This window comes from Gopherus flavomarginatus, chromosome 6 (assembly GCF_025201925.1).
Source record: "Gopherus flavomarginatus isolate rGopFla2 chromosome 6, rGopFla2.mat.asm, whole genome shotgun sequence".
Lineage (NCBI taxonomy): Eukaryota > Metazoa > Chordata > Testudines > Testudinidae > Gopherus > Gopherus flavomarginatus.
The window spans coordinates 39,832,176-39,845,420 of record NC_066622.1 but is presented as its reverse complement, the minus strand read 5'-3'; the positions used below and the strand labels follow the sequence as shown (position 1 = coordinate 39,845,420).

At 49.9% G+C, this 13,245-nt stretch overlaps 1 protein-coding gene across 1 annotated transcript in view; it reads left to right on the top strand.

The window, feature by feature from the left end:
* The first annotated feature begins 1,465 nt into the window (after positions 1-1,465).
* The window catches only part of HRH1 (histamine receptor H1), a 367,533-nt gene continuing 355,753 nt past the window's right edge, over positions 1,466-13,245 (top strand). The window contains exon 1 of the mRNA XM_050957840.1: positions 1,466-1,532. The gene's annotated coding sequence lies outside the window, so the exon portion shown is untranslated. The remainder of the gene's footprint in view (positions 1,533-13,245) is intronic.

Here is a 13,245-nt window from a genome sequence, read left to right as displayed (position 1 = left end):
GCCAGGCATCTAGAAAGAAGATTCTTAGTACAGTACCACCTGAGAGCACTATTACCAGGGGCGGCTCCAGCTTTTTTGCCTCCCCAAGCATGGCAGGCAGGCTGCCTTCAGCGGCATGCCTGCGGTAGGTCCCCGTTCCCACGGATTTGGTGGCTTGCCTGCGGGAGGTCTGCCGGTCACCAAATCCGCGGGACCAGTGGACCTCCCACAGGCAAGCCACCAAAGACTGCTTAACTGCCGCCCTTGCAGGGACCAGCTTGGAGCGCTGGTGCCTGGAGCTGCTGCTGACTATTACACCCTGTCAGTGACCTATCCCCAGCTGCGGCCAATCTCTGATACTTTAGAAGAAAGGGGAGATGGGGAGGAGAGAGAATACATCTAGGTGATTGTGCATCAGGGAGGAAAAAATCCTTTCTGACTCCTGCATGCCACCGGTCGAAGCCGTAAAGGAGATTTGATTACAATCACTGTCATAATGCAGAGTTGCAAGTGTTATGAGCATGGTGAATGGAGAATGTAGGCAATCGATTCTGTTCTACCCCTCGCCAATGAAGGAAGGGGATGATCAGTGAGATTCATAAATTTGCAGACTCACAGATTCTAAGGCCAGAAGGAACCACCGCAACCACCTAGCCCAATGCTGGATTAAAGCATATTTTTTAGAAAGCTCCCTTATCTGGTTTTAATGGTGATGGTGAATACACAACCTCTCCTGGAAATTTGGTCCAATGTTTCATTGCCATCACCATTAGGCAATTGCATTTATTTCAAGGTTGAATTTGTCTAACTTCAGTTTCCAGCTGTTTGATCTTGTTTTGCCTTTATCAACAAGGTTGAAAAGTCCCCCACTATCCTATCTTTTCCATGTGTAAGTATCTATACACAGGGATCAAATCACCTCTCAGCCTTTTCTTGGATAAGGTGATAAGTTGAGCTCTTTAAGTCTTACATCATAAAACTTGTTTTCTAGCCTCTGGATCACTGGTGTGGCCATTCTTTGACCTCTCTTCAGTATTCCCTCATCCTTCTTGAAGTTTGTAGACACCAGAACTGGACACAGTATTCTAGTAGTGGTGGTATCCATGCTGTGCACAGAGACAAGATTACCTTCCCTGTTTTTATAGTATTTTTATAGTTAGTATTCCCCTTTTTATACAATCAAGGATTGCATTTGTCCTTTTTGCCACAGCACTGCACCGAGAGCTCATATTGAGGACTTATTAACTATAATTAATTAATTAAATTATATTCTTATATACTCAAGTTGATAAAGTGAAAATGAAACTACTTTGACATTATTAAAATGAAAATATTTGGTAAGGTTGAATCAAAATGTTTCTATTTTTCTAGTTTTGCAATAAAAAAAATAGAAAATTTGAAATGTATTTATTATTGTTCCAATCCAAAATCTTTCAGGTTCTGACCAACTCTACACTGGAGGTGGGTTTATTTCAATGGCAGGTAACATGATTCCAGAATATTGTTTGGTAAGGCACTGTGGAATACCTCAGGATGAAAGTTATAACATAAATGTAAGTCGTTACTAATACTTGATCATATTTTCCCCATAACATCGATACTCATGAGCCAGTGATCCACATTTTTACATTTTAGTTTGATATCATATATTCTTTGCCTGCCTTTCCACAGGCTTGTTGAGAGCTTTAATTCATTAATGTTTATGAAATACTTGGAAAACTGCATACTAAAGGATATACTGTTCTAATGAGACCTGCTAATGATGATGGAGGATTCCAATTATCACAGTTTAGGAACAATGATAGGTAAAAGCATCAGGATTGTATACAGGTCATAAAAGAGACAAATTTAAATCAAGGAGGAAAGTCAATTATTGTTCCATTACCTGAACAAAAGCATTAACCTGAATATACTGCTAGAAGAACTGCAGCCATAAGGTTTAAAAATGAAAAGTTTTCTACTAAAGTAGGTAGGTTTACAGACAAGGTGTATATTTTTCTTTTAAATTCTTTAGGTTCAGAACATCTGCAGTATATTTTACAGCGGCACAATACAAAACAAATGTTCCTTCTCCAATGGATCCGTTGATTTTTGAAATCTGTTTAGGATTAATGCTTAATGTTAATGTAAATATTTGGCATAACTGATATGCCAGACCTAGAAAAGTGCACAATATAATATTTTAACGATAACATTTTGAAAATCATAACATTGGGGAAATGCTGCATGCTCTATGTTAGTAAATTTTCCAAACTCCTCCTGCACACCAGCTGCAGGAATAGCCCAAACCTCACATCCAGCTATGATCAGACTCATTAAAGCCAAGAGTCTCAAAGAGCTATGGCTGTACTGCACAAAAGGTGGGGGTTTTACATCAAGATAGCAGACTCAATGTAAAATTTTAAAGGACATAAACCCGGAGTAGATTTACACCTCAATATAGCTGGTACTTAGAACCCCCATCCAGGGTTTATGTCAGCTAACTATACTGAAGTAAAAATTACCTGTGCCTTGTCTGCACTCTGATTTACATTGAGAGTATGACTCACAGGAATCAAAAATCTGTGTCTGGTTTGGGTCAGCTCAGGTGGCTCGGGCTCTGAGGCTGAAAAATTGCCGTGTAGACATTTGGGCTTGGGCTGGAGTCCCAGCTGTGGGACTCTCCACCCTCACAGTGTCCCAGAGCCAGACTCAAGCCCAAGCCCAAACAGCTACACAGAAATTTTTAGCCCCACACTCAAGTCAGCTAACCTGAGCCAGCAGCAGCCATGCCACAGGACTTTTATCCCCATGTAGATGAACCCTGAGAGAGCTTTCTTAAGTTAGCTATCTCCATGTAAAAACACACTTATCTTTTTGCAGGGAAGGTAGATCCTCAGCTTTCTACTCCTGAATTATTACTCCACATAATTTAACACTGGAAGCAAATACGTATGGGTCAAATTCTCTGCTGCTTTAACTCCAGTAAAGTTACCCATCCACAGAGAATTTGGCCCAATAAATCAAAGGGAAATCATTATTGTAATATCCTTTGTTTTACTGACATTCTTATAAATATAGAAAAACAATGAGGAGTCTGGTGGCACCTTAAAGACTAACAGATATATTTAGGCATAAGCTTTCATGGATAAAAAACCCACTTCTTCAGATACATGGAGTGAAAGTTACAGATATAGGCATAAACATATATTGGCACAGGAAGAGAAGGGAGTTCTCTTACAAGTGGAGAACCAATATTGAAGGCCAATTCAATCAGGGCGGATGTGGTCCACCCCCAATAATTGATAAGGAGGTGTCAACACCAAGAGAGGGAAAATTGCTTTTGTAGTGAGCCAATCACTCCCAGTCCCTAGTCAAGCCCAATTTGATGGTGTTAAGTTTGCAAATGAATTCTAGCTCTGCAGTTTCTCTTTGAAGTCTGTTTCTGAAGATTTTTTGTTGAAGAATGACTACTTTAAATCTGTTCTTGAGTTTCCAAGGAGATTGAATTGTTCTCCTGCTGGCTTTTGTATGTTACTATTCCTTATATGTGATTTGTGTCCATTTATCCTTTTACATAGAGACTGTCCAGTTTGGCCAATGTACATGACAGAAAAGACGGTTACTCACCTTTGTAACTGTTGTTCTTCGAGATGTGTTGCTCACATCCATTCCAGCTAGGTGTGCGCGCCGCGCGTGCACGTTCGTCGGAAACTTTTTACCCTAGCAACTCCAGTGGGCCGGCAGGTCGCCCCCTAGAGTGGCGCCGCCATGGCGCTCGATATATACCCCTGCCGGCCCACCCGCTCCTCAGTTCCTTCTTGCCGGCTACTCCGACAGTGGGGAAGGAGGGCGGGTGTGGAATGGATGTGAGCAACACATCTCGAAGAACAACAGTTACAAAGGTGAGTAACCGTCTTTTCTTCTTCGAGTGATTGCTCACATCCATTCCAGGTAGGTGAATCCCAAGCCATACCTAGGCGGTGGGGTCGGAGTGAGAAGTCGCAGCATGGAGCACTGCAGATCCGAAGGCCGCATCCTCTCTTGACTGCTGGACCAGGGCGTAGTGGGAAGTGAAGGTGTGGACCGATGACCAGGTCGCTGCCCGACAGATTTCCTGGATGGGCACACGGGTGAGGAAAGCCAGCGACGACGCCTGCGCCCTGGTAGAATGCGCAGTCACACGGCCCGTAGGAACATGGGCCAGCTCATAGCAGGTCCTGATACAGGACGTTACCCATGAGGATAACCTCTGCGAGGAGATAGGAAGCCCCTTCATGCGGTCCGCTACTGCCACGAAAAGTTGGGGGGATTTGCGGAACGGTTTGGTCCTCTCCACATAGAACGCGAGAGCCCTACGGACGTCAAGCGAGTGGAGCTGTTGCTCCCTGCCTGAAGAGTGAGGTTTCGGGAAAAAAAAAACCGGGAGGAATATCTCTTGGTTGATGTGGAAGGCCGAGACAACCTTGGGGAGAAAGGCAGGGTGTGGCCTCAGCTGCACCTTATCTTTGTGGAAGACTGTATACGGGGGGTCTACCACAAGAGCCCGGAGTTCTGACACCCGCCTAGCTGAGGTGATAGCTACTAGAAAAGCAGTCTTCCAAGAGAGATAGAGTAGGGAGCAAGTAGCTAACGGCTCAAAGGGGGGCCCCATGAGCCGAGATAACACCAGGTTAAGATCCCAGGTTGGGGCAGGGAGACGGACGTTAGGGTATAAACGTTCCAACCCCTTCAGGAATCTAGTCACCGTCGGGTGGGAAAAAACGGAGCGGCCATCCCCACCCGGGTGAAAGGTGGAGATAGCTGCCAGGTGGACCCGCAAGGACGATATCGCCAGGCCCTGTTGTTTGAGGGACCAAACATAGTCTAAGATATTGGCCACCGAAACTTCCATAGGGCGGAGACCTTTCTCCACGCACCAACAGGAGAAATGCTTCCACTTGGCCGAGTATGTCGCTCTAGTGGAAGGCTTCCTGCTGCCCAGAAGTACCTCCCGTACCGGGGTGGAGCAGCGCAGTTCAGAACCGGTCAGCCACGCAGGAGCCACGCCGCTAGGTGCAGCGACTGCAGGTCCGGGTGACAGAGAGACCCGTGTTCCTGGGTAATCAGGTCCGAGTGAAGGGGCAGGGGAACTGGGTCGGCTATGGCCAAGTCCAGCAGCATGGGGTACCAATGTTGCCTGGGCCACGCCGGGGCTACCATGATAACGCGAGCCCTGTCCCTGCGCACCTTCAGAAGGACCCTGTGGACCAGTGGGAATGGGGGAAAAGCGTAGTACAAGTGGGTCGTCCACGGAATAAGGAAGGCATCCGCTATAGACCCGGGCTCCCTGCCCTGAAAGAGCAGAACGCCTGGCACTTCTTGTTCCCCCCGGACACGAAGAGGTCCACACGGGGATAACCCCACCTCTGGAAAATTGCGAGGGCGACGTCCGGGCGAAGGGACCACTCGTGTGACAGGAAGGATCTGCTCAGGCGATCCGCCAGCGTGTTCCGTACTCCGGGGAGGAAGGAAGCCGTGAGGTGAATGGAGTGGGCTACACAAAAGTCCCATAGTCGCATCGCCTCGTGACATAGGGGAGAGGATCTGGTGCCGCCCTGCTTGTTGATATAGTACATGGTCGTCGTGTTGTCGGTAAACACCGCGACACAACGACCTCGAAGCTGGTGACAGAACGTTTGACAAGCAAGGCGGACCGCTCTCAACTCCCGCATGTTGATGTGCAGCTTCACCTCCTGCGGGGACCACAGGCCCTGTGTTCTCAGGGTTCCCAGGTGGGCCCCCCAGCCGAGATCTGAGGCATCCGTTGTTAGGGACACCGAAGGCTGAGGTGGGTGGAAAGGGAGCCCCGCACACACTACGGACTGGTCTAGCCACCAGCTGAGAGAATCTAACACCCCCCTGGGGGATTGTGATCAGCATGTCTAGTGGTTGCCTTGCCGGCCGGTAATGTGTGATGAGCCACAACTGGAGGGGCCTCATGCGGAGCCGAGCGTAACCGGTCACAAATGTGCATGCTGCCATGTGGCCTAACAGGGTTAGACATGTCCGTATTGATGTCAAGGGGGCTGTCCGCAATCGCTGAACGATCGCCGACAATGCCTGGAACCTTGGTAACGGCAGAAGAGCCCTGGCCACGGTGGAGTCCAGGACGGCCCCGATGAACTCCACCCTCTGCGTGGGGAGCAGGGTGGACTTGTCTATATTGATCATGAGGCCCAAGGTAGCAAACAGGCCGGTGATCTTGCGGACGTGGCTGCAAACCTGTAGCTCCGACGTGCCCCAAATTAACCAATCGTCCAGGTAAGGGAACACGTGGATACGACTGCGCCGGAGATGTGCCACAACGACTGCCATGCATTTTGTAAATACCCTCGGGGCCGTAGAAAGGCCAAATGGGAGGACTGCAAATTGATAGTGAAGGCGGCCCACCATGAATCGAAGGAAACGTCTGTGGTGCGGCCAAATGGCAATGTGAAAATAAGCGTCCTGCATGTCGAGGGCGGCGTACCAGTCTCCCGGATCCAGGGATGGGATAATGGTCCCCAGGGATACCATGCGGAACTTCAACTTCACTAGGTATTTGTTGAGCTCTCGCAGGTCGAGGATAGGCCTGAGGCCTCCCTTGGCCTTGGGGATCAGAAAGTAGCAGGAATAAAACCCCTTGCCTCTCTCGTTTTCAGGAACCGCCTCTATAGCTCCTTTGTTGAGGAGCGTCTGTACCTCCTGTCGAAGGAATTGCTCGTGAGAGGGGTCCCTGAAGAGGGACGAAGAAGGGGGGCGGGAAGGAGGAAACGATATAAACTGCAGGCGGTATCCCGTCTGCACCGTGCGCAAGACCCAGTGGTCTGATGTTATTTGGGTCCACGCCGGGAGGAAAAACGAAAGGCGGTTGGAAAACGGGGGGGGAAGGATCTGTGGGGGAAACTATTACTGCGCCCTCGGGCGCACCTTCAAAACGAAGGCTTGGGTCCAGGCGGGGGCTTAGAGGAGCTTTGATTCTGCCCCCCCTGGTTCCCCGAATGCCTACGCCTTCCATTCCTGCCACGGCGCCTATTGAGGTCCTGCCGTTGGCGGAACTGGGGGTATGGCCTGCGCTGCTGTTGCTGCTGTGGCCGGAAGGGTCTGCGCTGCGTTCCCGGCGTGTACATCCCGAGGGAGCGCATAATGACCCGATTGTCTTTGAGACTCTTAAGTCTGGGGTCTGTCTTTTCCGAAAACAGGCCCTGGCCTTCGAACGGGAGGTCCTGGATGGTATATTGGAGCTCCGGTGGAAGGCCAGAGACCTGAAGCCAGGAGATACGGCGCATCGTTACCCCCGAGGCAAGGGTGCGGGCAGCCGAGTCTGCAGCCTCCAAAGAAGCTTGCAACGAGGTTCGTGCAACCTTCTTGCCCTCGTCCAGAATGGCCGCAAATTCTTGGCGGGCCTCCTGTGGCAGCAGCTCTTTGAATTTGTCCGCTGCCACCCACGAGTTAAAAGCGTATCTGCTGAGCAGGGCTTGTTGGTTTGAAACCCTGAGCTGAAGGGCCCCAGCTGAGTAGACCTTGCGGCCAAGGAGGTCCATACGTCTGGCCTCCTTGGATTTGGGGGCTGGAGCTTCCTGCCCATGACGCTCCCTCTCGTTCACCGACTGCACCACCAGGGAACACGGTGTCGGGTGGACGTGGAGGTACTCATAGCCCTTGGAGGGGGCCATGTACTTCCTCTCGACGCCCATCGCCGTAGGGGGGATGGAGGCCGGTGACTGCCAGATTGTATTGGCGTTGGCCTGGATCGTCCTAATGAAGGGTAGGGCGACCCTGGTGGGAGCATCAGACGAGAGGATGGTGACGATAGGGTCCTCGATCTCAGAGACCTCCTCGGCTTGCAGGCTCAGATTCTGAGCTACTCGCCTAAGGAGGTCTTGGTGCGCCCTGAGATCCAGCGGAGGAGGGCTACTGAAAGAGGTGCCAGCCACCACTTCATCAGGGGAGGAGGATAAGGAGACCCCCGGCAAGAAAGTGTCCAGTGGGGGGTCTCCCTCAGCCCTCGCCTCTGTCTCAGGAGCAAGAGCAGGGTCTTGCTGCTTGGATCCTTCCTCTCCATCCGGGGAGGGAGGGGGGGCGAGACAACGAAGCCTCCGGCACCCTGTGCTCCGTCGTTGCAGGCCTAGCAGGAAGCTGTTGGGGGCCCTGGGCTTGATGGTATGCCCAGGGGGTCCAAAACCCCCACTGCTGCGGACCTTGGTCCTGTTGCGGAGGGTCTTGAAATAAAGCCGCCTGCCTGTCGGTGCCCAGCGCATACACGCTGTCTGCTTGAGAAGACACCGACGGCTGCCTAGAAGGCCATGGTGGGGCCGACCCCAGCTGGTAAGGGTCTGCACGGGTCGGCACCGAAGATCTTCTCGGTGCCGGGGATCGGTACCGGGAGTCATAGCGGTGCCGGGATCGGGACCGGGTTCTGTCTCGGTGCCGGGATCTGGAACGGTACTGGCCGCTGCTTCGGTGCCGGGATCGGGACCGGGACCTGCCACTGACGCGGTGCCGGGAGGTCGACCGGGACCGGGACCTGCCACCAGCTCGGTGCCGGGAGGTCGACCGGCACGGCGAGTGACGGCGGGACTGGATCCTAGAGTCACGGTGCCGGTATCGACGGCTGGAGTCAGACCGCGACCGTCTGGAGGTCGATCGGTGCCGCGAGTGTGACCGGTACCACCGAGGGGAGCGGTGCCGGGACTGCGAGCGGCGGCGGGATCTCAAGCGACCGTGGCGTCGGGACCTAGATCGCGAGGGTGAGTCCCGAGACGGTGCCGTCATCATGGGCTTGCCTCTAGATGCGACCCGCACCGGAGGTACCGGGGGTGGCAGCTGAGTAGACTCAGTTAGGGCGATAAGGTCCCGTGCCGAGGCGAAGGTCTCCGGCGTGGATGGGACCAATAGCTCAACCCCAGATCTTATGGGGGAGCTTGGCAGCACCGGACTCGACGGACCCACCGGGCCCGGAGTCGACGGTGCCGGTGGTGCCGCGGCCGACGTCGATGCCGGGCACTCCAATCGGGTCTGCCTGGCTGGAGTAGCAGACGCTGACAGTCTCGCCTCTGCACCCGGTGCCGGGGAAGGTCGGTGCCGGGGAGTCTTCCCGGTGCCGGTGCGATCCGGTGCCGGCGCCGAGATCACGGCCTGTGAAGCTGCCGGGTCAAGTGCCGCCTCCATGAGGAGAGCCCTGAGTCTTTGGTCTCTCTCCTTCTTTGTCCTGGGCTTAAAAGCCTTGCAGATGCGGCACTTGTCCGACCTGTGCGATTCCCCCAGGCACTTCAGACACGCGTCGTGGGGGTCGCTGGTAGGCATAGGCTTCTTACAGGCCGCACACTGCTTAAAGCCCGGCGAACCAGGCATGAGCCCGGTGCCGGGTGCCGGGAAGGGCTACAGCCCAGACCGGCGAACAACTATCTACAATACTATTTACACCTAATTACTTAACTAACTACACTTAACGATCTAACTAACAACTGTAACAATAACGGTAGTTAACAAGGAGAGCTAGGGACGTGGAGGACAGCTATGCCGCGCTCCACAGTTCCAACGACCGACACGGCGGTAAGAAGGAACTGAGGAGTGGGTGGGCCGGCAGGGGTATATATCGAGTGCCATGGCGGCGCCACTCTAGGGGGCGACTTGCCGGCCCACTGGAGTTGCTAGGGTAAAAAGTTTCCGACGAACGTGCACGCGCGGCGCGCACACCTACCTGGAATGGATGTGAGCAATCACTCGAAGAAGAAGGGCATTGCTGGCACATTATGGCATATATCACATTAGTAGGTGTGCAGGTGAATGAGCCCCTGATGGTGAGGTTAGGTCCTAAGATGGTGTCGCTAGAACCCAATCACATAGGGCTGGCCTTGATTCTGAAAATCCTCCTGTAAAGAACTCTCAGTGACAACAAATTATATTAAAATTCTGTAAGGACCTTGCTGGTCCAAACTTTTTGTTTTATTTTATCAATTCCAATGACTCCTTAGAAGATTTCTATTATTTCTTCTAATCTGTGTGAAGTTAAAATAGTGAGTTTTACCAATCTCTGGTTTAAGGTTATTCCAGATTTTACAATTACAATAAGTATTTTTGAATTATGATCTCCAATTAAAATGAAACTCCCTCTGTTTTTGGACAGTCTAGTTCTGACAGAAACTGTTTATGACCAGGAAGGATTCAAACTCAGATGTGTTGGAAACAGGGATGTGACTTAATAGTTAAAAGTACCAGGATTTCTTTCTTTTCATGCCTTTGTTCTTTTATTTGTAATTCTCCACTGTTAACATATGGAAATCACTTAGGGACAGGTTTAAATCAATGCTAACACCCCATTATTTTTCCATTACTTGAACAAAAAGATGCATTTACATGTATTGCTGGTAGACCTGTATTTATAACATTTAAAGAAAGACATCTTATACAGGAACAAAGCTCTTATGATCCAGGAAAAATAACAGTGTTGGGCAAAGAAAGATTTCAAGATACTCTGTTTGTAAAGGTGGATTTAGTGTTTTTTTTTTAATAAAGGCTGGTGCATCCAATTATGATGGCTGCTCAGTTTTAGGAATGAAGCAATAGTGCAGAAAACCCTCTCATTTATAAGATAAAAAATAAATTAACTAGTCACATTGCTTATAGATTTATATATTAAACTGCAACTGACATTTCATCCATTTACATCAATTGTTCTAATATTTGACTGTGACAGTGCTTCTCTTCTGAAGATTTTAACACTTCACACAGTGGTGAGATATTTCCTCATTCTCCAGTCATGGTTATAAATGTGATGAGCTGGAAATTGGTTTCCCGTAAATTAAAGCTCTCTAATCTTCAAAGCATTGGTGCACTTTCTGCAACACTAAGATTTACTCCTGAGAGGATCTCATCCTGCTAGAGCAGTTTCCATTCCTCAGCCACACAGGGATGGTGTAGAGCTGCCACATGCTCAGTAAGCACAGGCCATTCAACGTTTTTTGGGGGGGGGGGTTGGAAACAGACAGCAAAATCCTGGCTAAGCTCACCAAGAGTGTGCCAGGATAGAAGAAAGGTGGAGCAGCCATTGAGCCATCGACTCACACCCCTTTGAGGCCATGGGGTTGTGTGGAAGTATATCAGCCAGCCCCCTCCTAAAACTCAAGAGTGTATCCTCCTTCACTCCTGAACAGGGGCAGAGGGACAAAGAGGCTCCCTAGACCCTCCCAGCACCAGCATGCAATGCATTGCGCGGATTTTACACACTAGCAAGAGTCATACAGCAGTAGCACTCTAAAGAAGGATTGCACATGCACACTGTAGGACAAGTGTGCACAATTTTCTGTATTGCGTAGGGCATGGGTGGCCAACCTGAGCCTGAGAAAGAGCCAGAATTTACCAATGTGCATTGCCAAAGAGTCACAGTAATATGTAATGATTATATATGTATATCTATATGTTTGTGTGTGTATATATCTATATATGGGACTTCTGGCAATCTTTACTTTCAACAATTCCCTTGAAGTTTGGTTTGTGTTCAGTTTAGCTCCCATACAGCAGTTCTCTTAAGTGGCTGTCTGTCAAAACAGATCGGTGCTTGGATTTCACATGTTTGAGTGTCGAGACAAATTTTCAAAGACAGGTCAAGGCAAACACTGAGATTATTTTTAGGGCTGCACCTCTGATGTTGGGGTATTTATCCTTTGGTACAGGTTTCCAGAAAGTAAGAGGCTCCCTGTGTCTTTTGAACAGATTTCAAACAAGCTTCTGTACTCCTTCCCGACGAGGACAGTAGCGCTGAAAACGACATTGCCAGTTTGAATTAGGGTTAATGTGGATGCAATTCGACGGTATTGACCTCTGGGAGCTATCGCACAGTGCACCATTGTGACCGCTCTGGACAGCAATCAGAACTCGGATGCACTGGTCAGGTAGACAGGAAAAGCCCTGGGAACTTTTGAATTTCATTTCCTGTTTCCCCAACCAGCAGAGCTGATCAGCACAGGTGACCATGCAGAGCTCATCAGCACAGGTAACCATGCAATCCGAGAATTAAAAAAGAGCTCCAGCATGGACTGTATGGGAGATACTTGATCTGATCGCTGTATGGGGAGAGGATTCCGTGCTATCAGAACTACATTCCAAAAGACGGAATGCCAAAACATTTGAAAAAGTCTCCAAGGGCATGATGGAGAGAGGACACAATAGGGACTCACTACAGTGTGTGTGAAAGTTAAGAAGCTCAGATAAGTGTACCAGAAAACCAAAGAAGCAAATGGATGGTCCAGTGCAGAGTTGCAAGAATGCCGCTTCTATACTGAGCTGCATGCAATTCTAGTGGGGGCTGCCACTGCTACCGCACCCCTGACTGTGGATTCCAAGGAAGGGGTACTCTCAGCCATGCCTGAGGATTTTGCGGATGGAGAAGATGAGGAGGAGGAGGATGAACTTGCGGAGAACACACAGCACTCCATTCTTCCCAACAGCCAGGATCTTTTTCTCAGCCTGACTGAAGTAGCCTCCCAACCCTCTGAAAGTGGTATCCCGGACCATGAAGCCATAGAAGGCACTTCTGATGAGTGTACCGTTGTAAATATAAAACATGGTTTAAAAGCAAACGTTTTTCAATGATTAATTTGCCCTGAGGATTTGGGATGCATTCACAGCAAATACAGCTACCGGAAAAGTCTGTTAACATGTCTGGGAGTGGAGCAGAAATCCTCCAGGGACATCTCCATGAAGCTTTCCTGGAGGTACTCCAAAAGCCTTTGCAGAAGTTTCTGGGCATGGCAACCTTATTCCATCCTCCATGGTAGGACACTTTACCACACCATGCTAGTAGCAACTAATCTGGTATCATTGCATGACAAAGCATCGCAGCATATGGTCCTGGTGTTGGCTGGCATTCAAGCAACATCCATTATTTATCTTGCTGAGTTATCCTCAGGAGAGTGATATTGTTCATGGTAACCTGGTTGAAATACAGGAATTTAATTAAGGTGACAGCCTACGGGGCTGTTTGCCTGTGTCTGAAAAGAAATCCTTCCCTGCAGTTAGCCAAGCGGTGTGGGAAGGGGGGCATTGGCACTGAGCTGTTTGCATTTGGCTAGCAGGGATCTTCCCTGATATGAGCCACGCGATGGGGGCAGGGATAAAGTGATCATCCCAGAGAATTGGATTTGTGGAGGGGAGTTAGTTGGTTTTTGGGCTTCACGTTAACACGAAAACTGCAGCACTCAACCGGCTTTGCTTGGTGTGGGAAAGAAGGGTGCTGCTTTTATGAGGGTTGCAGAAGACGAAAGA